The sequence below is a fragment of the Oryctolagus cuniculus genome, chromosome 11 (assembly GCF_051225735.1).
Source record: "Oryctolagus cuniculus isolate XC-2025 breed Fujian yellow rabbit chromosome 11, ASM5122573v1, whole genome shotgun sequence".
NCBI lineage: Eukaryota > Metazoa > Chordata > Mammalia > Lagomorpha > Leporidae > Oryctolagus > Oryctolagus cuniculus.
This window is the reverse complement of record NC_142877.1, coordinates 74,629,124-74,651,967: the sequence shown is the minus strand read 5'-3', so window position 1 is coordinate 74,651,967 and position 22,844 is coordinate 74,629,124. Positions and strand designations below refer to the sequence as shown.

At 40.7% G+C, this 22,844-nt stretch overlaps 1 long non-coding RNA gene across 1 annotated transcript in view; it reads left to right on the top strand.

The window, feature by feature from the left end:
• The window catches only part of LOC149123530 (uncharacterized), a 34,390-nt gene extending 31,168 nt beyond the window's left edge, over positions 1–3,222 (top strand). Inside the window, exons 2-4 of the long non-coding RNA XR_016217146.1 lie at positions 1,560–1,761; positions 2,710–2,969; positions 3,088–3,222. This is a non-coding gene — a long non-coding RNA (uncharacterized LOC149123530). The remainder of the gene's footprint in view (positions 1–1,559; positions 1,762–2,709; positions 2,970–3,087) is intronic.
• Positions 3,223–22,844: the final 19,622 nt, after the last annotated feature.

The window sequence follows — 22,844 nt, the reverse complement described above, 5'->3', positions numbered from 1 at the left end:
GTTTGTTTGCCAACAGTTCTTTTCTCCCCAAGCTTCAGTAAAGTATGACTGACAAATTTAAATTGCATATATTTATGGTATACAATATGATTTATTGATATATATATATATACTGTGAAATTATTAAATTTAGTTATCAAACATGTCCATCACCTCAAATATTTACCATTTTTTGAAATGTGAACAAGACCTACTCCCTTAGCAATTTTCAGGTATATAATATATTATTGTAACAGTTACCATGCCATACTGTATATTTCTAGAACTTAGTTTTCCTTGCTAAAATGCTGCACCCTTTGACCAACATCTCCCCACTCCCCCTCTTCAATAATTCTTTATCATCAAGTATGCACAGTCTCTTCTCATGCCATATTCATCAAGTTTCCTAAGTATCTTCTACTATATAATAAAGTGAAATTTGGACTATAAAAGTCACATGTTCCTTACCCATGGGGAAATTTTGTTTATTTATGAAAGTTGCCCCAAAACTGGAAAATAATAAAATGCCTACAGGTTAATGAAAAGTATATCAACCAGGGGCTGGCACTGTGGCACAGAAGGTTAAAGCCCTGGCCTGAGGCACCAGCATCCCATATGGGTGCTGGTTTTAGTCCCGGCTATTCCACTTCTGATTCAGCTCCATACTAACGCACCTGGGAAACCAATGGAGGATGGTCCAAGTCCTTGGGCCCCTGCTCCCACATGGGAGACCTGGAAGAAGCTCCTGGCTCCTGGCTTTCGATCGGCACAGCTCCAGCTCAGCTCCAGCCATTGTGGCCATTTGCAAAGTGAACCAGCAGATGGAAGACCTTCCTCTGTTGCTACTTCTCTCTGTAACTCTTTCAAGTAAATAAAATAAATCTTTTTTTTTTAAATGTATATCAGCCAACAAAAACAAATGACCATATGTTTAGGAATATTTGATTATTTGGCAGCACTTAAAAACAAATGTTCCATGATGAATTTTTTTCTTTTCATCTTGATCAATCAATGTGATGAAGGAAGGGAGCAATAAAGAAAGGGCGGTGAAAAGGGAGGCGAGAGAGAGAGAGAAAGGAGGAGAGGTAGGGATGGAGAAAGAGAATGAGGAGACAGTGAGGAACAAAGAGCAAATAAACATTTTTGAAAAACTCTTACGTGCTTGAAACTGTGCCTGAGCCAATGGTATCCAAAAATACATAAGATAAAGTTTCTATAGGGGCTAAAAATTGAGTTTGAGAGATAGGATATATGAAACAACTGTAGAATAATTAACAGCTATACTAGACTATGTAGATCACTCCAATAATAATTCAAGACACACACACATACCAAAAAAGAACCAGGGAAGGCTGACAAGATCAAGGAAAATTCAAGATTAGAAAGGGACTTTGAAAGTAAAATAAAATCTCAATAAATGCAGAAATTACAGACAAGGAATACAGCCTTAACACAGGTAGGAAGAGAAAAAGGAGCAAAGCATGTAACATTATAGATAGAAAAAGACACATGTGGCTGATGTTAAAGTGATTAATATAACAATGACATTGTTCCCGTATTGATATATGTTCATTTTCTAGGGGGTAACTTTCAAGCTCGTGGAGGATGACAAACATAACATCCATGACCCATCTGATCCATCTGTAGCATCTTCCAAAGTCTCCAAGAAACAAAGCAGAACAAGTCAGCAATAAAAATATATTGTCTTTAGATAGGATTCTCTGTGAAGTAGTTGAGAGAATTTTACAGCAAAAATTACATGTATTCCTATGTCTTCTTAAGGTAAGTAGATAAAAGGTTTTATCTGCAAATCAGACAGGAGGAATAAAGGTGCTAAGTGACTTGTCCATGCTGTGCTTCTGGCTAAATTTCAGGGGACTTTCTATAATTACTTAGCTTTTCAGGTGGATTTGGAAATTTCCTCTCCTATATCCCAGGGTAGTGCTGCCATTGTCTTCCCAGCTTCTGCTGCAGGGTTAATAGGTCTCTGATAGTAGGCTGCAAGGGTGTCATTAGCCTCTCCCCACTCCACAGCCCACCTCCCACCAAAAGCGCTGCAGAACTGTTGGATGGAAGTTCTTATTTGATTTTTTTCCTTGTTTTTACTTTAGCCTGCCCTGCTTTTCCTGAAGTAAAGCTGTATATAGAAAAATTCAGCCAGAAATAAAGACACAGTTTGATCCATTCAACCATATCTCTGTGTTAGAGGACATTTTAGGCATAAATCAGATATTTAACAGCCTTCAAACACATGAACCAGTGTAAATTATCAGTCAAGCCATGTTTTTAGCTCAAGTGAGATAGGAGAGATATTGAAATTTTAGATCCTCTCCTTTTCAATCAATTCATGTAAATAAAATTACAGTCATTGCAGTTGTGTTGGACTAGAATAAGTCTATAGGTCAAGAAGGCTGGATTTTAGACCCAGTTCTGCCATGACTTGCTATTTAATGAAGTGGAAAGAACACATACTTCAGAATATTACAGATCTGAATAAAACTACTGACTGTGCCAACTGTCACAGAGGAAGTTACTTTTCTGATATATCTGTAAAGTAAAAATAACTCACAGAGTGGTTATGAGGATCAGAGGATTAAGCTATTAACAGTAAGTCATACAAGGGGTATTCAACAGTATTAGTCTCCCTTCCTATAAAATGAAAGACTTGAATTAGATGAATTTTAAGGTCCCTCCTGGTGCTAACAGCTTGTGTTATTTTTTGTTCCCTAGGTTCAATAAGCTGTATACCAGCCTGGTTCGCTCTCCTAGCCTCCTGTTGCATGTCTTCCAACACTTAACTTCTACCTGTAGGCTCAAAATAGCTTCAGGTTCTGAGACATTTATGACCAAACCTCCACACTATACCCCATTTTAAAGAACAGAGACGCTTCCGGATCACTGCTTCATTTCCTGTTTCTCCAGGATACGAATTCCTTTTCCCTCCATTCCTCTCAGGATGAGGAGACTCAGCCCTGAGCCCTCTTACCAAGGTAAGGTCAGAAATACTTGTTCCAAGTCCTCTCTGCACCAATCACCTGCCTTCCTGGACACACAGTGCCTGCCCGCTGCCAGTATGACAGCTCTAACCCACCACTGTCTGTCTGCCAGGCCTCCCCGACACCAACAACCTACCTGCGTGCCTGCCTCACGGTGCTCACGGCGTAAAAGCTCAGCCTGTTCTCGCCCACCCAGCTGAATCCAACCCACTTGTAGATCGTGGACTAAATACTGCCTATTTAAAGTACCTGTTATTTTTCTCATTTTACACTGATGAAATTGAGGCTCATGGCGGTTGAGTAATTTACGGACATCTCATCTACCAGGAGACTAAAGGAAGACAGAACCCTGGTCTGTCTCCAGACTTTGAGCTATCACATTCCAGAGCATAAAAATGGAGCCCGTTTTAAAATAATGTGTCACACTGCACATATTCCCTGATCTAAATATGTATCTACTTGGTGCTTTAAAAAATAAACTTAAAACAATTTATATCAAAAATCTAGGATGTAAATTTTATCATTAAACCTGACATCATTCCCATCGTCAATTCTTTTTCCCACCAGAGATACAAGATGTTACCTGATGGTGATATTTTCTCAGCACTAAATTCTAATCTGTTATATAGAAGGGCAGTTCCTCTAGACAGAAATTATAGATGGCAGATTTCCAGGGCTAATTCATTGCCTTTTAAATGAAATAGCAAGAATGTCTTTGAAGGGACATTTACACCACCTAATAAGTAATCTTCCAAAGTGCAGTGTGCTAGCGGTTATTAACCAGCACAAACTGCTGAGGTTAATGAATAATGCTAATCTGAATACATCTGCAGAAACTCCCTCCACTCAGGAATTTCTTCCCTAGTTTTCTCTTGGAACGGTTATTTACAAGCTAAAATAGAAATTAGGGACTTACAAATAGGTATCAGACTCCCACACTCTAAGCATCTGGGGCTGCAGAACACTGACCTAGACATGGAGAAACAGATAACTGGACAAGTTTCTTGATTGTTTCTTATCCTGGTAGCCTGCCTCCAACAGGACTGTATGACCAGCCTTCAACTGAAGCAGATGGGTTCCTATCTGTTAGATAAAGGATTATACAGGACAAAGAAAAAGTCAAAAAACACACATGGCTAAAACAATCTGCCTGAAAATGATGACAATTTACGAAACTGGATAATATTTGAAGGAAGTAAATGGAGCAAAGGCTAACTACTAAAACTTAAACAAAAGGAAGGAAAGGAGTATTAAGAACTCTCTACCCATAGCCTGGACAAGCACACCATGATTGGAGACCCAGCACACAGTCAGAACACCCAACTTCACAAACACAACAGCAACAGCTGGTACCATCAAGCCACACTTTCTTCACAGACTTAAATTTTGCAAATTAACAACTAATGTTTATCATTCTATTCAGTGCTTTTACCTCTCACTCAGAACTGTTAGTGACAGAAGAAGCCAATTCAATAAGGAAAAGTTGTTTAGATTTTCTGAAATAAACAGTCCAGATTCAAATATCCGCCTACTATACTTTAATATACAAGCAATGTTAAAATCCATATGTATTGAAGACAAGAGTATAGAAAACTTCTCCCAATCCTAGCCTTCAATTACACTTGTTTTATTGTCTTTCCGATAGATAAACTTATTTCCCAGCCACTGGTCAAGTCCCTAACACTACTCATCACACATATCACTTTAAAGGAGTTTATTTTCCCCCTTAAGTTCAAATATAAACCTATCTTATTTCTCTCCTTCTCCAAACATCTAATAATGCCTACCTACTACAAAACATAGTAAACATTTTTCAGCCTCACCCAGCAGCCCTTCTGTAATTTGGTAATTTTTTAAATCTTCAAATATGTGCTCAGTAGACACAACTGTGTTTCATTCACACAATTATACTCAGCTCCCCAAAATGAACTCTAGAGCAACTTATTTCTTTTTTTTTTTATTTAATGAACATAAATTTCCAAAGTACAGCTTATGAATTACAATAGCTCCCCCCCATAACTTCCCTCCCACCCACAACACTCGCCTCTCCCACTCTCTCTCCCCTTCCATTCACATCAAGATTTTCAATTATCTTTATATACAGAAGATCAATTTAGCATATATTAAGTAAAGATTTCAACAGTTTGCACCCACACAGAAACACAAAGTGTAAAATACTATTTGAGTACTAGTTATAGCATTAATTAAACACCTAAGAGTAATTGTGTATTAATTACAGAGTTCAACCAATAGTTTTTTTTTTTTTTAATTTTATTTTTTTGACAGGCAGAGTGGACAGTAAGAGAGAGAGAGTTTTAGAAAGGTCTTCCTTTTGCCATTGGTTCACCCTCCAATGGCCGCCAAGGCCGGCACACTGTGCTGATCCAATGGCAGGAGCCAGGTGCTTCTCCTGGTCTCCCATGGGGTGCAGGGCCCAAGCACTTGGGCCATCCTCCAGTGCACTCCCGGGCCACAGCAGAGAGCTGGACTAGAAGAGGGGCAACCGGGACAGAATCCGGCGCCCTGACCGGGACTAGAACCTGGTGTGCCAGCGCCGTAAGGCAGAGGATTAGCCTACTGAGCTGCGGCACCGGCTTCAACCAATAGTTTTAAGTAGAACATAAAAAATACTAAAAGGGTAAAGTATTAAGTTCTTTTGTTTGTTTGTTATATAGTTTTTTTATTTAATAAATGTGAATTTACAAAGTGCAACTTTTGTATTGTTGTGGCTGCCCCCCCAACCTCCCTCCCTCCCGTGGCCCTCCCCTCTCCCACTCCCTCTCCCATCCCGCCCTTCATCGAGTTTCATTTTCAGTTACCTTCATATACTGAAGATCAACTTAGTATATACTAAGCAAGGATTTCTTTTTTTTTTTTTTTTTTTTTTTTTTTTTTTGACAGGCAGAGTGGACAGTGAGAGAGACAGAGAGAAAGGTCTTCCTTTGCCGTTGGTTCACCCTCCAATGGCCACCGCGGCCGGCGCGCTGCGGCCGGCGCACCGCGCTGATCCGATGGCAGGAGCCAGGAGCCAGGTGCTTTTCCTGGTCTCCCATGGGGTGCAGGGCCCAAGCACCTGGGCCATCCTCCACTGCACTCCCTGGCCACAGCAGAGAGCTGGCCTGGAAGAGGGGCAACCGGGACAGAATCCGGCGCCCCGACCGGGACTAGAACCCGGTGTGCCAGTGCCGCTAGGCGGAGGATTAGCCTAGTGAGCCGCGGCGCCGGCTCACTAAGCAAGGATTTCAACAGACTGTACTCACACAACCGCACAAGGTATAGGGTATTGTTCGACTAGTAGTGTTGTTTTTAAGCTTCATAGTAAAACACATTAAGGACAGAGATCCTATGTGGGGAGCATGTACCCAGTAACTCTCGTTGTTGATTTAACAATTGGCAAAGAGCAACTTATTTCTAAGCCACTATTTCTTTTGTTTTTAAGATTTTATTTTTTTTTATTTATTTGTGAAATACAGTTACAGACAGAGAGAGGAAGAGACAGAGAGAAAGATTTCCATCCGCTAGTGTCGCTCCCCCTCTTCGTGGTGGAATGACACAGGACCCTGCGCTGTTCTTTTGTCTGCTCGGCCCTCCCCGGGTTTACTGCTGGTCCTTCCCAGGTTGGCTACCGTCCCTTCCACCTCCGTGGAAGGGCAGTTCCCCCTGCCACTTTCCCCACTTCCGCGGGGGAGCGGCACACCGCTGGCCGGCTCTCTCGGGGGCTGCTCAGGTGTTCCTTCCTCGATGTTCCTCAGGTGTTCCTGGTGCATGTTGTCTCTCTCCTCCTTTATAGTCCTCTTCCGCCAATCCCAACTCTGCTACCCACACTCCGAGTACGCTGCTCTCCTCCAATCAGGAGCAGGATCAGCTCCTGCAGGTTATTGGTCGAACTGGAGGCAGCTGTGTAGAAACTGTTCACTCCTCTCCCAGCGCCATATTGCGGGAGAGCAGATGCATAGAATAAGTCTTAATTCGAGTAACTTAGTCTAGTCTGAGTTGCTCCCCACACGCTAGTTCACTCCCCAAGTGGCCACAGCAGCCAAAGCTGGGCCGATCCAAAGCCCGGATTCAGGAGATTCTCCTGGGTCTCCCACATGGGTACAGGGTCCCAAGCACTTGGGCCATTTTCCACTGCTTTCACAAGCCATTAACAGAGAGCTGGATTGGAAGAGAGGCGGCCAGAAAACAAACCAGCATGCATATGGGATGCTAGAACCACAGACTATGCCACACCATCAGCCCCTCTAAGTCACTATTTCTCATATGCCTGCGTCCCAAAGGCCTCACAGCAATAGTACAGGAAATAACTCTCTGGCCTTTGTCAGGCACTTCTGCCTGGAATTCCTCTTTTTCCATGCACCCAGAATCTCAGCCTTCTGTGGAGGTCCACATCAAAACCTACAAACTAAGTGTCCATCAACTGATGAATCAATAAAGAAACTGCCACACATATACAATGCAACACTATTCAATCTTTAAAAATGATGTAATCCCATAATTTGTAAAGACATAGATAGAATTCAAGCTTATTTTATTAAGTAAAATAAACCAGGCACAGAGAAACAATTACTGCATGATCTTACTGTTAGCGGAATCTAAGAAAGCTGATCTCATAGCAGTTGAGAATAGAATAAGTGCTTACCAGAGGCTTGGGAAAGCGAGGGAAAGGAGGGATGGGAATTATAGTTAGATAGGAAAAGTATGTTCTGGTGTTCCATGCAGTAGGATTGCTCTTAACAATAATAATAATAATGGGCTGGCGCCGCGGCTCAATAGGCTAATCCTCCACCTTGTAGCACCGGCTCACCGGGTTCTAGTCCCGGTCGGGGCGCCGGATTCTGTGCCGGTTGCCCCTCTTCCAGTCCAGCTCTCTGCTGTGGCCAGGGAGTGCAGTGGAGGATGGCCCAAGTCCTTGGGCCCTGCACCCCATGGGAGACCAGGAGAGGCACCTGGCTCCTGCCATCGGATCAGCGCGGTGCGCTTGCCGCAACGACCATTGGAGGGTGAACCAACAGCAAAGGAAAACCTTTCTCTCTGTCTCTCTCTCTCACTGTCCACTCTGCCTGTCAAAAAATAAAATAAATAAATAAATAAATAAAATAAAAAGAAAGTGGAGCATCTAGGTCACAAACAGCACACATATGGGATGCAGTTGCTGCAGACTGGGGCTTTAACCTGCTGCACCACAGTGCCGACCTCAAGAAATAAATCCTTCTAAAAAATAATAATAATGTTTATATTTCTAAAAAGCTAGAATAAATAATTTTAATGTTTCATCACAAACAATGATAACTGTTGGAAGAGATAGATGTTTACCCTGATTTGAACATTACACAATGTATATATGCATTGAAATCTCACAATACCCGCTAAATATATATATAATTTTAAGCATCAATTAAAAGAAACTTTTTAAAACTTTACCTCTGGAAAGAAAACAAATTAATCTGCTTCCCTCACTCTTGCAGAACATACATAAACCAAAGTCTGTCTGATTCTTTCTGATTTACAAAAAAGCTTTCATATATAGTTTCTGCTTAGATTATTGCAAAAGTTCTATGTTTTCAGTACTATTTTCTTTTTTAATTTTATTTAGGTTATACAAGTTTCATGTATTTCAAATATACAGATTTAGGAACATGGTGATACTTCTTACCCTACCCTACCTCTCAACCACACGCCAACCTTTCTTCCTCCTCCTCCCTCTCCCACTCCCACTGTTCATTTTTACAAAGATCTACTTTCAGTTTACTTAGTGATCATAAAGTTAACCCTACACTAAACAAAAGAATTAAACAAATGGTGTGAAGAAAAAAACAACTGTTCCTCAAAAGAAGAGACAAGGAATATAAACAATCATTGAATCTCAAAATTGTCCATTTCACTCCAATACATTATATTTTTAGTCTATCATTTTCTTGTGGGAAGAGGGAGAGACTTCTAGGACCTCAGATAAGTTACTTCTGTCTGATGATCACTTTTGCTTGTAAAATAACAATAATAATAATAACAACAACAATAGAAAATTAAGAAATCATTGAGAATGTTGTTCTTTGAATTATTCCTAAGAACCTTACACAATTCTCACTCAGTGAACACAAATTAATGGACTACAGTCATATATGTTGAGTTGACTTACAGACTATTTTATTAATTAGACCAACACTTAAAAATTAGAGTTCACATAAAATCCAGGTCAGCTATTGTGTTAGTCAGCCTTCTGCTACTAACAACCAGATAACCAAGACAAGCTACTTATGAAGGAGGGGATTTGAATGTGATCACAATTTTGGAGTTCACAGGCTAAGACTAGGTTCAGTCATGTGGTGAAGCCGTAGAATAGCAATGATGGAGCATAAAGAGAGGAATGAGTACATGGTGAGTCTGACGGAGCATACACAGAGCATTGAGTATGTGCTCAGTCAGGAAGCAGAGAGTCCATGCCTTAATCAAGGTTTATTGCCAATCTTCTCACACAAGTGTCTTCCCAGGGCATGCCCCCAATGCCCCAATACTCTCTACTAGGGTCACCCTCTAAGTGTGCACCCTCTTAATACCATTAACATAAAACTTTGAGGTTTAAACTTCAAATGAATAGGAGCATACCCTATTCAAAACATAGCATTTTACCTCTGGTTCTTTGAAATGCAGACCCTCTCAAGCATAAGAATTTCATTCCCAGTAGTGCCAAAATCTTAACTCATCCCAACATTAGCTCAGAAATCCAAAGCCTCATCTGAGACTCAAGGCAAAATCCCTTATCTGTGAGGCCCTGTAAAATCAAAAACATGTTACATACTTCCAAGGTATAATGGTGAGACAGGCACAGCAGACACATTTCCATTACAAAAAGCAGTAACAGGCAAGTAAAAAGGATTAACTGGTTAGAAGCAAGGCTGAAATCCAGAAGAGGAAATATTCAACGCTCCAAATCTGGCATCCCAGGCACACTGCGGTGGGTGATGAGCTCCCAAGGGCTTGATCAGCCCCTCCCTTCTGACTGTGCTGGTCACAGCCCATGCTTCAGTGCTCACTGAATTCAGGTTGGAATTTCATCTCTGCAGCACCATTAGGCATTGCCCTGGTAGGACTCCCTGATAGGGTTCTGACACAATTCTACTTGGCATTGCCTAAGTGGGAGATTTCTGCATTGGCTCGGCCCTTGCAAAAAGTCTCTGCCTGTACCGCCAAGCCATCCCAGAAGAGTGGAGGCCTCCATAGCTCTGTTGGGCTCTGCCACATGACTGTTCTTTGGGGCTGTACACAGATAGCCACAGCTTTCCAGGCTTATGTAGCACAATACTTGGAGCTTTCCCAGGTGAGCATTCATATTGCAGGCACATCTACCCTTCTGTGTACATATACATACATATATATACACACATACTTCAAAACATTTTTGGTAAAATGAAACAAAATTTATCTTGGCACAAATTTGAAATTCAGGAATAGTTTTTTTCAAAATATACATTTTCCATGAAATTTCTGTAAGACTGTGTGTATGGGGAAGGGTGATCAGACTGAGCTCTTGGCAGAGTGATAATTGATACCATCCACCTCCCAAAAAAAAGTAATGAAACAGAAATGGAAGCAAAATGGGATTTTTTTTAATTCAGCTTCTTAATGGAAATGAAAATCTCTGGACTTACACAATCAAAGTTCTGACCTCAATACTTGTGCCTGATCTTAAAAAGATCTGAGGGAATATAGTTTTTAGACATAAGTGTATGATGCAGAGAAATTGACCTTATTTTCTCTGATGAGAACTCTCGGTTTTTACTGACATGATGTTGCTCCCCTAAGTGATAGTGTAGATACTCGGGTAGAGAAAAAAAAGATAACAAACGGACACCATATTATACAAGTTTAATATTCTCTTCATGATAAAAATAAAGTGGCTCTTCAGATTAAAAGAAAATAGAGAAATAGGAGGAAGGAATGGAAAGAGACTCTGAAAATAGGAGGGGAGAAATAAATGGAGAAGTGGAGTGGGTTTGGGGCACAATGGTTAAGATGCCATTCAGGGAGCCCAAATCCCAATTCAAAGCACCTGGGTTCGGGTTGGACTCTGTTTCCAATTCCAGTTTCCTGCAAATACATATCCTGGGAGGCAGCCAGTGATGGCTCAAGAAATTGGGTCTATGCCACCACATGGGAGACCTGGACTTCCTGGCTCCTAGCTTTGCCCTGGCCCAGCCCTGGCTATCTGTGGGCATTTGGAGAGTAAACCAAGAGATGGAAGATCTATTGCTCACTCACTCTTGCTCTCGCTCTCTCTCCTTTTTAAATAAATACACTATTTCTTAAAGTAGAGAAGAAGAAAAAAGTAAGAGGAAGAGATCAGTGACCTGCAAGGGGGCATGTCACACTGGAAGTAATCCTTCAAGACCAGGCAAAGGTTTCAAGCTCAAAAATGAGCAGTGCCTTATTCACAGAACTTTTTTTAAATCTATTCCACAGCATTTTTATATATGTATAAGGTAACTTGGCTTATTTCAATTCTATGAAATAAAAACCCCATTTTAAAATTCAGACCAAATATAACTGACTCAATGTTGCCTTGGTGTGTTGGAGTACCTCAAGATCTGCACTGTGTGTACTGCACCTCTGTCATTTGAGGTCGCTGTTGTGGGGAGAACCGTGCTACCTTTGCCAGTGAAAGAGCAAATATGCACTGTGAATCAGACCACAAATTACTGCAGCTGTGTGAATCCCCTTAATCCTCATTTAACATGACATTGATCTCAGCAGGTGACGGAGAAGATGACACTTGGCAGTATGAACAGCAGTCTTAGGAGCTCCAGAGAAAATTAATTCCTGTGTCGTACACTCTGAAACCCAATGTTGAAACCAAAATGCAAGAGATTAATGCGCATCTTCTTTTTTCTGTAGATTTCCCTCTTTGCTCCACAATGGCCACCATTGCTTTATGTTTGCTTCCTAGAGAAATTTGTGTTGCATGGCCAAAGAAGCACTTGCCTGAAGATTATGTATGTTTCTGGATTTTTTTTTTCCCTAAAGGCCTAAATTCATTTAAGGAGTCATGCCAGTTAGGTGGTGGAAGAAGGGGAGAAAATATGGTGAAATATAGTGAATGTTTGGAGGCTGCAAAAGGATCTGAGATCTCTAGGTCCTTCTGCAAGGAGTTCTACAAAATGATGGATGGCAGGACTCCTGTAAAGATTGAAAAGACTGCATGATGTAGGCCTGGACACCCAACCTCACAACAGCCCATACTTCAGCTTGCAACAAAAGTATCAGAGTGTCTTCTTCAAGGGCCAGCGTGAGCTTAGGCAGAGATGGTTTTAAAGCAAAGACAGTAATATCCATCTTCTGCCCATCCCACCTTCACCATCACTTTGCTCAACCAAGAGATGGAGAAAACTCCAACAATTACACACATTGAATTCCCAGCCAATATAATGAGAGGAAGGCTTGGATCAGATTAAATTTCATTTAGAGAAGTAAAAGAAATCTCTTTCACCTAAGAGACAGGGTGGACTAAAATTCATTGCTGCTGCAGCACTTTTTAATGAGTCACTTTAATTTTATACAGTTCAGTCACATCTCACATTAAATGCAAAGTAGAATCATTCTTATTCGCAGCCTCCTCCACTCTTAGCTCATGAGCTACAATGTGTCAGACACTGTTCTAAGCATTTTATCTCAACCCTGGGAGGGAGATCTTGTTCCTGCCCCCATGTTACAAGGGAGGAAGCTGAGGCAAGCAGAGGTCAGATAACTCGCTGAAGTTCCATAGTTTGTACCCCAGAGAACCAGAGCTCAAAGCCAGCCAGGGTGACTGCAGAGGTCACGGTCTTCCCCAGCTGACTGCTTCCCCGGTTTTTCCGGCTGAGTGGGACACTCCACCTTCAGACAAGCAACGTCTACATTTTGTGAGACAAGACATTCCACGCGCCCAAGTGTCCTGGAATAGCCATATCGTGGCAGATGCGAAAACTGAGCACAAAAACCACATAAGCTCAGTGAATAGCTTCTGATTAACTGAACGTCTTTCTTGACAAACTCCAGAAGCAGAAACGTAAAAGTTCTTTTGATAACAGTGCTTAATCTGGAGTTTCTAAATTTTTTTAAAAAGGTGTGCTGAGGTCCAGCCAGTCCTTCTGTTCAGCATTCCACTGAGGTAGAGAAAGCCTCATCATCCCCACAGGCCCTCCATCCTGAGCGCTGGGTGTGGATCCTGCAAACAGTGGAACCTGTTGGGAGTAGCTGAGCCAACAGACAGTGGGGAGGGCAAGTGGACATTGATTACCTCTCTACTAAACATCATACCGTCTTCCCTCAACCCAGCAAGACCACAATTTGCCTCATGTTCGGTGGGAGGGTGAATTGCATGTGTTGTGAAAAAAGCAAACATCTGATTATAATCCCACAGCATATTCTCAGTCCAATATCCTTTTTTCTCTGGTCCTGATTTCAGCAATTATGTTTATCACTTACATGCCTCCTCTTGTTCATAACTTTGATGATTCTCACATGGGCTGTGGACTGTTTACTGTAATTGTGTTCTTATTAACTTCCCATTTAAAATTACTAACAATAAGATTCTGACCTTCCAAAGTGAGTAGCCGCTTACTGCCCGTCCTCTGGGAGCAGTTAACTTTGGAAACGCCTGCACAGTATGGCCAGGCTGATGGGTCCATTCATTTTTCTTCCTCTTTGTTTCTTGAAGGGAAAATATCCTACTTTTCTTCTGGAAGATACATGGGGGAAAAGGATCACTGAGCTCCATAGAAACTATCAGAAGGTCGAGTGACAAGTGGCAAAGACCTCCGTAGAATACGGAAGTGACTGTTCATTCTCATAGATTTATGATCTATTGATTTTAGTTTAGGAAAGGAATAAAATCGTGTATACGAAGTGTTTTCCTTAATATATGCCAGCCATTAAAAATGACAAAACTTAAGTTCAATTTTTTTATGTAAAGCAGAACTCATTTGATCATTTTAGGGGGGCAAAAAGGGTCTGCATTGCTGCCTCCCTTCAAAAAAATTCTCCTTTGGGATGTGGAACATGAATCAGCAAAACAATGAGAATCTGTTGCCTACATAAATTGCAGACTAAACTATGAATTACAGTATTTAAGTATGTATGAAACAATCAAATATCAAAAGAGCTATCTGTAAAGATAAAGACCTCACCCAGTATAACCCCCTGAGCCTTTACAAATGTGTGTGATAAGTGATGTGCCAGTGCCAAATAAAAATTCTATCCATTTTATTGATAATTGTCTTCAGCCTGACATATGGGAGAAAACATAATAGTCGCAGAGAATTGTAGCAATATAGTTAGTTCCTTTAAACCTCCACTTCAATCACCTTTCATAAAGCAAAAGAAATGAAAGGAACTTTGTAAGATATACAAAGGAAACTAAACTTATTGATATATGCTAGAAGACCTAAACCAATTCCTTTCATCCAGACACACATAATTCTAACTGCAGACCAGCCTCCATTTTTTGGGGATGAGCAGTCGCTCCCTCTTGAGAGAGCTGGGGAAGAATGACTATCTCTGATCATGTATCACTATCATTAAAACTGAAGCAATATGCCCATCCACCCCTTGCATATGAAGGGAAAGAAAAGTAAAAAATAATAATCACCAGCTTCCAAGCACTGACTTTTTATGTCTTTTACAGAGCTCCATGAATCTTCCAAAATTAATGACAATGGATAAGCTTCCTCAAAGATTTTTGCAGTTTGCTGCCGGCACACTGCTGCAAGGTAAAGCGATTTACTTTGCCCTTAGTGGAGAGAAAAGAGGGAGGGCTCAGAAAATAAACTAGCTTGGAAATAAAATCATAAAGCTGAAGAAATAACACATGAGGGAAGCATCCCACCTATTCTCAATTTTAATCATTTCTAAACCTCAAGGAGAATGAAACTTATTTATTTCTACAACTGAGGCCATTTTTGCTGAAATTGCAAAACCAGTCATTTCACAAAAGAAAGCAAACACATCATAACCATTCTGTGTTGTCCAGGGTAAATACTACAGATTATACAAGAAGGAGGAGGGGAAAATGAAAATAAAGCTCAGTGAAAAAAAAAGGAATTTGCATGAATGCATTCCATACTCTTCTGACAACCATTAGTTTATGGACATCCTAATGACAAGCATTTTTTGGCAAAAATAATTCTTAAATCTATGATTGACAACAGGAAACTATATGCAATCAGTATTATTTCAAAAGTTAAACATCCCAAAATATCTACTGGTTATTATTCACAAATAAGCAAAAGAATGATCTTTATGCCTGTGATGAACCACACACTAGTGAAACAGTAAGATTTATCCAATCATTCTTTCACTCCAAAAATATTTATTAAAGATCCACCATTGTGTCAGGCATTCCTTTAGCTACTGAAGTGAGATGATGAAGCAAGAATTCAAAACTCAGGCAGAGGGGTCTGAGAATAGTTTACATTCCAGTAGAGAAAAACAAAAAGTACTCTAGGTAGCAATAAGGGCTGTGGAGAAACAAGATAAGGAAGGATGATGGGGAGTGGCGGTTGTGGGTGAAAGAGAGAAAACTTAAGAGTTAAGGCCTCCCTTAAAAGGCTGCATTTTGAAGAAAAATTTATCAAAACCCTGAGGAAGTGAGAGCTCAAGATATATTGGCATTTGGAACCAAAGCATTTCGGGGAACAGTAACAGCAAGTTCAAAGGTCCTGAGGCGAAGGTATGGTTGACATTTTCAAGGAACATCAAAGAGTGCACTATGCCTGCAACAACATGAGACAGAAGAAAGGAAAGATGACATCACAGCGGTAAGGGAATGGAATCAAGATCATGCACTTTCCTCTAGGCCATTGTAAGAATTTTGTTTTTTTCTCTAAGCTGGGAAGTTTTTAGAAGGATTCAGAAAGGACGTCATTATCTACCATGTTTTGACTCCTCTGGTTGCTTTGTTAGGAAATACCACTGGAGCAGGACTTTAGTCTATTTGTTAAAGTGTCCATGTCCTATATCAGAGTACCTGGGTTCAACTGGTAGCTCCAGCTGATTTGAGATTCCTGCCAATGCACAGCTTGGGAGTGATGGCTCAGTCAGGGATTGCATTCCTGCCAACCACAGGAAAGACCTAGACTGAGTTCCCAGTTCCTGGATTTGGCACTGGCTGTTGCAGGCATCTGTAAGTTAACTAGTACATGGGAACTTCGAAAGAGAGAAAAAGGACAACATGTATGAGTGAAACTGACATTTAGATATGTGATAATTGTTTATAGCCCTTGTCTACATTCTTGTTTACGGCCCTTGTGTGGAAGTGACAGCCTGCCCATTCTGAACCCAAAACTCAAGAGGCATTGCATACAGTTTGTACCCTCTTACACTACTGCCATCAGTATGAGAAGAATATGCCCTGTGCAGTGGTTTTTGTAGTTAACTACTTGTTGCATTCTGTATTTAGTGGAGGGGTAAGCTTGTAATAATAAAGTACATTGAAAGTACTTCATTATAGGCCGGTGCCGCGGCTCAATAGGCTAATCCTCTGCCTGTGGCACTGGCACACCGGGTTCTAGTCCCGGTCGGAGCACTGGATTCTGTCCCGGTTGCCCCTCTTCCTGTCCAGCTCTCTGCTGTGGCCCAGGAGTGCAGTGGAGGATGGCCCAAGTGTTTGGGCCCTGCACCCCATGGGAGACCAGGAGAAGCACCTGGCTCCTGGCTTCGGATCAGCGCAGCGCGCGGGCCACAGCAGCCATTGGAAGGTGAACCAACATTAAAGGAAGACCTTTCTAAAACTCTGTCTCTCTCTCTCTTACTGTCCACTCTGCCTGTCAAAAAAAAAAAAAAGTACTTCATTATAAAAATTAGAAGTAAAGAAAGAAAGGGAAAGGGTTGGTAGGAGTGAGGGAAGGAAAGAGGGTAGGGTGGGAAGTATCACTATGCTATTAAAACTGCATATATGTTCTCTTTATATAAATAACAAAAAAAAAAAAAAGAGACAAGGAGGCAGCTATGATTGTCACCTAAGTAAGACCAGTTGCTGGCTGGGACCTGAACAGTAACAAGGAAAGCAGTAAGAAGCGATCAGATTGAGGATGTATTTTGCAGCTGTAGTCAGTAGGATTTACTGATTGGATGTCTGGGAAGGGGGCTGGGGAAGAGGTGTCAATAATGATATCAATGATTGTGGTCGAATGTATTCAGCTAAATGGCTGATGTGGATTCTTCATGTTTCCCAGCATCCGTACCCTTGCCATGGCCTCATCATGGGCAGGTTATGTTCTCTTACCTCTTCATAGGAGCTCAACCTCAGATTTAACTTTGGTCAATGACGTATGTGTGGAAGTGACAGCCAGCTCGTTCTGAACCTAGGACTCAAAGGGCCTTGCACATTGTTTCTTACCCTCTTACAGTTCCATCATCAGCATGAGAAGAATATGCCCTGAGCAGCCTGCTTGCCCCAGGGGAATAAAAAACAAGTGGCGTTGAGCACCTCAGGTGACCAACACATCTGCAGTGGGAAATAGAACTGCCTTACATCTGAAGCCTAAAGCAAAGGTACGTACCCCAGACCAGTTTGAATCAGCCACATCCAAACTAAACTGACATGTAAGTCATAATAAATGATTGCTGTTTAAAGTCTTTGAGGGTTGGGGTGATTTGTTATGATGCAAAAGCTAATTGGTAGACTGAATAATTTAAACTATAAGTTTTATTTTCTAGAACAGGAAATACTACTGGAGGAGTAAGTAAGAAAATCAGCATTTTCATCTTGGACACATCAACCATTAGTTGTCCACTTGACTTTAAAGTGGAGCTTGAATAGGAGTTGCATATAACAGGAAAGGAGTTGCATATAATAGGAAAGAGGTTAAAGCTAACATACACATATTAAGTGTTACAAGAGCTTAGATGTTACTTACAACCATAAAATTGGTTGAGTTCTCCAAGCAAGCGAATGTGGATAAAGTATAGATGAGATCCCAGCTGAGGAGGTTGGAATAAGAATCAGCAAAGGGCCGGTGCCTCAGCTCACTAGACTAATCCTCTGCCTGCGGCACCAGCACCCTGAGTTCTAGTCCCGGTCGGGGCGCTGGATTTTGTCCCAGTTGCTCTTCTTCCAGGCCAGCTCTCTGCTGTGGCCCGGGAGTGCAATGGAGGATGGCCCAAGTGCTTGGGCCCTGCACCCCATGGGAGACCAGGAGAAGCACCTGGCTCCTGGCTTCGGATCGGCGCAGCACGCCGGCCATAGCAGCCATTTGGGGAGTGAACCAATGGAAGGAAGACCTTTCTCTCTGTCTCTCTCTCTCTCACTGTCCACTCTGCCTGTCAAAAAAATTAAAAAAAAAAAAAAAAAGAATCTGCAAAGGAAGCTGAGCAGGAGCAGGCAGGTATAGCAGAAAGTCCAAAAGGGGACTGAAGCCCAAAGTTTGTGAATCATGTCATGTGCAGAGTAAGGAGCCTCTGGACCAAATTATGTACTGATAGGATAAATGATGATTAAAATATATTGCCAATCTAAAGCTATTTCTATGAAATTTGCATTCACTAAATAAAAGCTTAAATAAAAAAATAAAATATATTACCATTGAATCCTGCAACATGAACTTGTGGTGACTACTAAGTTTTGGTGGTGTGGTGGTGGTAAAGGCTTGATTGAAAGAAGTTTGAGAAAGAATAGAAGGAGAGGAAAATGGGAAGTATCGATAGATTGCTCTTTAATACATTTTTCTATATGGAGAAGCAGAGAAATGGGGAAGTAACCAGAGGGAGAAATGAGACTTGAAAAGGAGTTTTGGGTTTCTTTCCAATAAAAGCAAGAATGGTGGTTTGTTTTTTTGTTTTGTTTTTTTGTTTTGTTTTGTTTTGTTTTGTTTTGTTTTGTTTTGTTTTTGATACACTGTTGAGAATGATGAAACAGAAGAGGAAAACTTGATGAGGGGAGGATGGTTATAATCCCCAGGAACAGAAGAGAAGGTGGAGTATGTGAGAGTTAATGCGAGAAGGTAAGCAGTGCTGGATAGGAGCTTATGGAAGGGCTATTTTGGCTGCTTATATTTTCTCATGGAATAGAAAGCAAAGTCATCTAAAACAGAATTTGGAGAGAAGCTTTGAGTGGTCGAAGACAGAGGGGGAAGGATGAAATAACCATATAAGAGAGTTGAAAAGTAAACGGACTACATAAGACCCATCTGATCTGAGTGATGACAAATCTAAAGTGAGACCAATCCCAGTGTGAGCTGGTCTGCAACCATATTCTGTTACACGTGTGTAAATGCAGAGTAGGAAGATGATTAAATGTATTTATCCAAGGTTAGGCATTTCCAAAATCAGACTCAGAAAACAAGAGGTTATAAAAGGAGAGTTGAAGGTGTAGGAAGGGAAAGATAATGACTGACCATGGAATTGTAGCTGGCAAAGAAGGGAAAAATGGAGAGGAGGGTAGTGAAAAAAGAAACGATTAATTTGAAAAACCTTTAGAATTGTGGTTACTGAAGGGGGCTTCACAGTTGGGGTGGTGATGAAAGGAAGTAGTTATTTTGAAACAGATTTTTTGTGGAGAGGTTGCTGTTGTTGACAACAATAAAGTTGAGATACAACTTCATGAAAAAACGGCTGAAGAATAGAGGACAAGAGAGGTAGGGGAAGGAAAGTAAAGGAAATGAGAAATCAATGGATTAGAAGATTCATCCAAATTCGAATGTTGAAATTGCCAAGAATTAAGTTAAGACAAGTGTTAAGAGTTTCAGAGAAGAAAAAAGTAAAAATCTTTTGCCTTGGAAAGACAGATAGAAATGTTAATTCTACAAATTATGTATTTGACACTTTAACTCAAATTATAGTAAATAGCACTCAAATTTCTCTCCCAAACATTTAATAGGATCTGATAAGAGCAGGACATTTTCCTTAACCCTCTTGCCATATTACCCATCATTCCTCATTCTCTGCAAAACTTTTCTGTGGAAAACCAGAAAAGAAAGCCAGTGGCAGAGGCTACCCCTGGTCTGTCCACCAGTTGAGCTGGAAGCTTGCCAAGTGCCAGTTGTTTGTTCCCAACACTGTTTATGTCTCTTCAACTTGTTTTTATAAGTACATATTTTAATAAGATATTATGTATATATGAATGCAAAAGCTGTGGCTCCTTTGGAAATCATATTAAATGTCAGAAAGGTTTTATGAAGGTGAGCCACAAAGAAATATGTTGTCAGATTAGTTGTGAGACACCATAAAATATTTTTTAAAGAATCATAAAAATCTAGGTATCAGCACTCAGATTCCTTTACGTATGTCTTTAGACTGCTACTCCACTTCCAGAAGCTGAACTAGAACTCACAATGGGGGCCGGCATTGCGGCGCAGCGGGTTAATGCCCTGGCCTGAAGCACCAGCATCCCATATGGGCGCCGGTTCTAGTCTTGGCTGCTCCACTTCTGATCCAGCTCTCTGCTATGGCCTGGGAGAGCAGCAGAAGATGGACCAAGTCCTTGGGCCCCTGCACCAGTGTGGGCGACCCGGAAGAAGCTCCTGGTTCCTGGCTTCAAATCAACACAGCTCCAGCTGTTGCAGCCAACTGGGGAGTAAACCAGCAGATGTGCGGATGTAAGACCTCTCTCTTTCTCTCTCTCTCTCTCTCTCTCTGCACCTCTCCTCTCTCTGTGTAACTCTGACTTTCAAATAAATAAATATATCTTTAAAAATATATAAAGTTACAAATTTTAAGGTAAGTAAAAATTCTTGTTTTTTAAATAATTTCCTGCTTTCATCAACTTTTGCAATTAGTCACTTTAATCAATTACTGCCCTGATTAAATTAGTAGGCTTCTGATGTTACTTTGAACTAGACAAAACACATAGATCAAATGAGTCATTCCTGCCCTTCCTAAGTTCTTTATAAACATGGAAACAATAACATTTGGTTGAAGTGAACAGCGATTTTGGTTTTCCTCTCTATCTGTGCTTCCATTTATTGGAATGGGAGTGTGGTTACAAGAGCATCAGCCACACACTTGCCTTTAAGGCAGGCTGCTCCTGAATGCCTAAACAGATGAGAATCTCTGCGCTGAAGTTTCTCTTAGATTCCTTTTGTGTCATAATAAGAATTTCGCTGTAATAAATTATATTGAATAACTTGACATTCATCATTCACTAGTGTACGTAGCATGAATGCAGTTAAGAAGTAGTTAAATAATGAAACTGAACTGCTCCAATCTAGAAGGATATTTAACAGTGTGACATAGGAAATACAATGATGATTATGCTGCTGCACAATCTGGTCCCATAGTTCTGCCCCAAACTAAAACTCAAGATGAAACTACCATAACCAGGCAAGAGACAGAAAAATACGGAGAGCATTGCTAGGGTGGAGAGGAAATGAAAAAAAGCTTTTAATAAGGTAGAAGAGGAAAGCAGCCTCTTTGGAACACGATGATGGTTTCTATAGTTTAAGAAGCAGAAGGAAACCAAAAATTTGTTCAAATAGTAATAAATGTCCTGTTCAAAGGAAGAAGCCTTCCAATGTGGAACAAGAACACCATGAAATGCTCAGGAAAAGATCAACAAAACTTGATGGCACAAGAGAAAAAAATTGGAACCAAAATTGATCTCTCAGACACATTTAGCTAACATTTGTATTCATTCTTTAGAAAGATGAATTGAAATTATGGTCTCATTATAATTTATGGTTTATCATATATAATTATACTTGAGTTAATGAGCTACTAAACCCTACATAGCTTTCATTTCATACCATGAATTTAGTCAAAATTAAAGTTTAAAGTTAAAGAAACTCAGAGGTATTGTAGGAGCTATGATTCCAGACCCTGTTAACTACCACCGGCAAAACCTTGTTGTCTATTGCTTATATCATCTTCTCAAAACAATTTAGTAATATGTAGCAAGTACTACAAATTCTTTACACATATTAACCAAGAGGTACTACTTCTAGAAACTTAGTCTATGGATATAGAGAGTAAATAAATATTTATATGCAAATATTTAGAAACAACCCTTATTAACAACTTTAGGGATGTGATTAAATGGTGATATATTGATATGTTACTACTGGGACTTCAATGGGACCAGATAAATAGCAAAATGAGCAATTTGTATTTCTTCAGGGAAGAATATTTGTTTTTCTGAGAGTTATATATTTTGTTCTTATCAGGAGAGAAACTGATTTCAAAGATGGGAGAGAAGTAACACGATCATATGCCTAAAGGAATCAAGCAAGCGTCACAGTGAAGTGCAATGGTCCATGTGTAAGTGACGGAATGCCAAAGTGATGGCAAGGATATCCTCGACACACTGAAGAGCGCTTGCCCATATACACAGATGACCAATTCTCAGCTCCAGTCCAGTTGTACATGAGAATGTGCACCCATCGCTTCTCATCTTTTGTTCAAAACTAGCTAAACTGTTAAATTTTGTTAAGCTTTTGGTGTAAGAGCTGATATTGTAAAGAGGCATTTTATCTTAACCCAAGGGATGCCAAGCGTTTTTGGCATCTGGCTTAGTGGTCAAAATAAAATGTCTCCAAGAATATGGTTTCCTTTGTTGTGATGAGGAGGCTCTCTGAAAATAGCTCTGATAGGCTAGGACTAATCAAAGAGTAGCTACCTGGGAAGGGCATTTGGCATAGCAGTTAGGGCACCAGTTGGGATGCCTGCACCCACATTGGAGGTCTTAGCTATTACTCCCAACTCTGCTCCTGATTCCAACTTCTGGATAGGTGATGGCTCACTTGGTTGGGTCCCTGCCACCCTTGTGGAAACCAAGTTTGAATCCCCAGATCCTGTTTCCCCATTTCAGCATGGCCCAAGCCCAGCTCTTAAAGGAATTTGGGGAGTGAAACAGCATATCGGAGTTCCCTCTTTCTTTCTCTCTGTTTCTCTTTTTCTGTCTTTCTG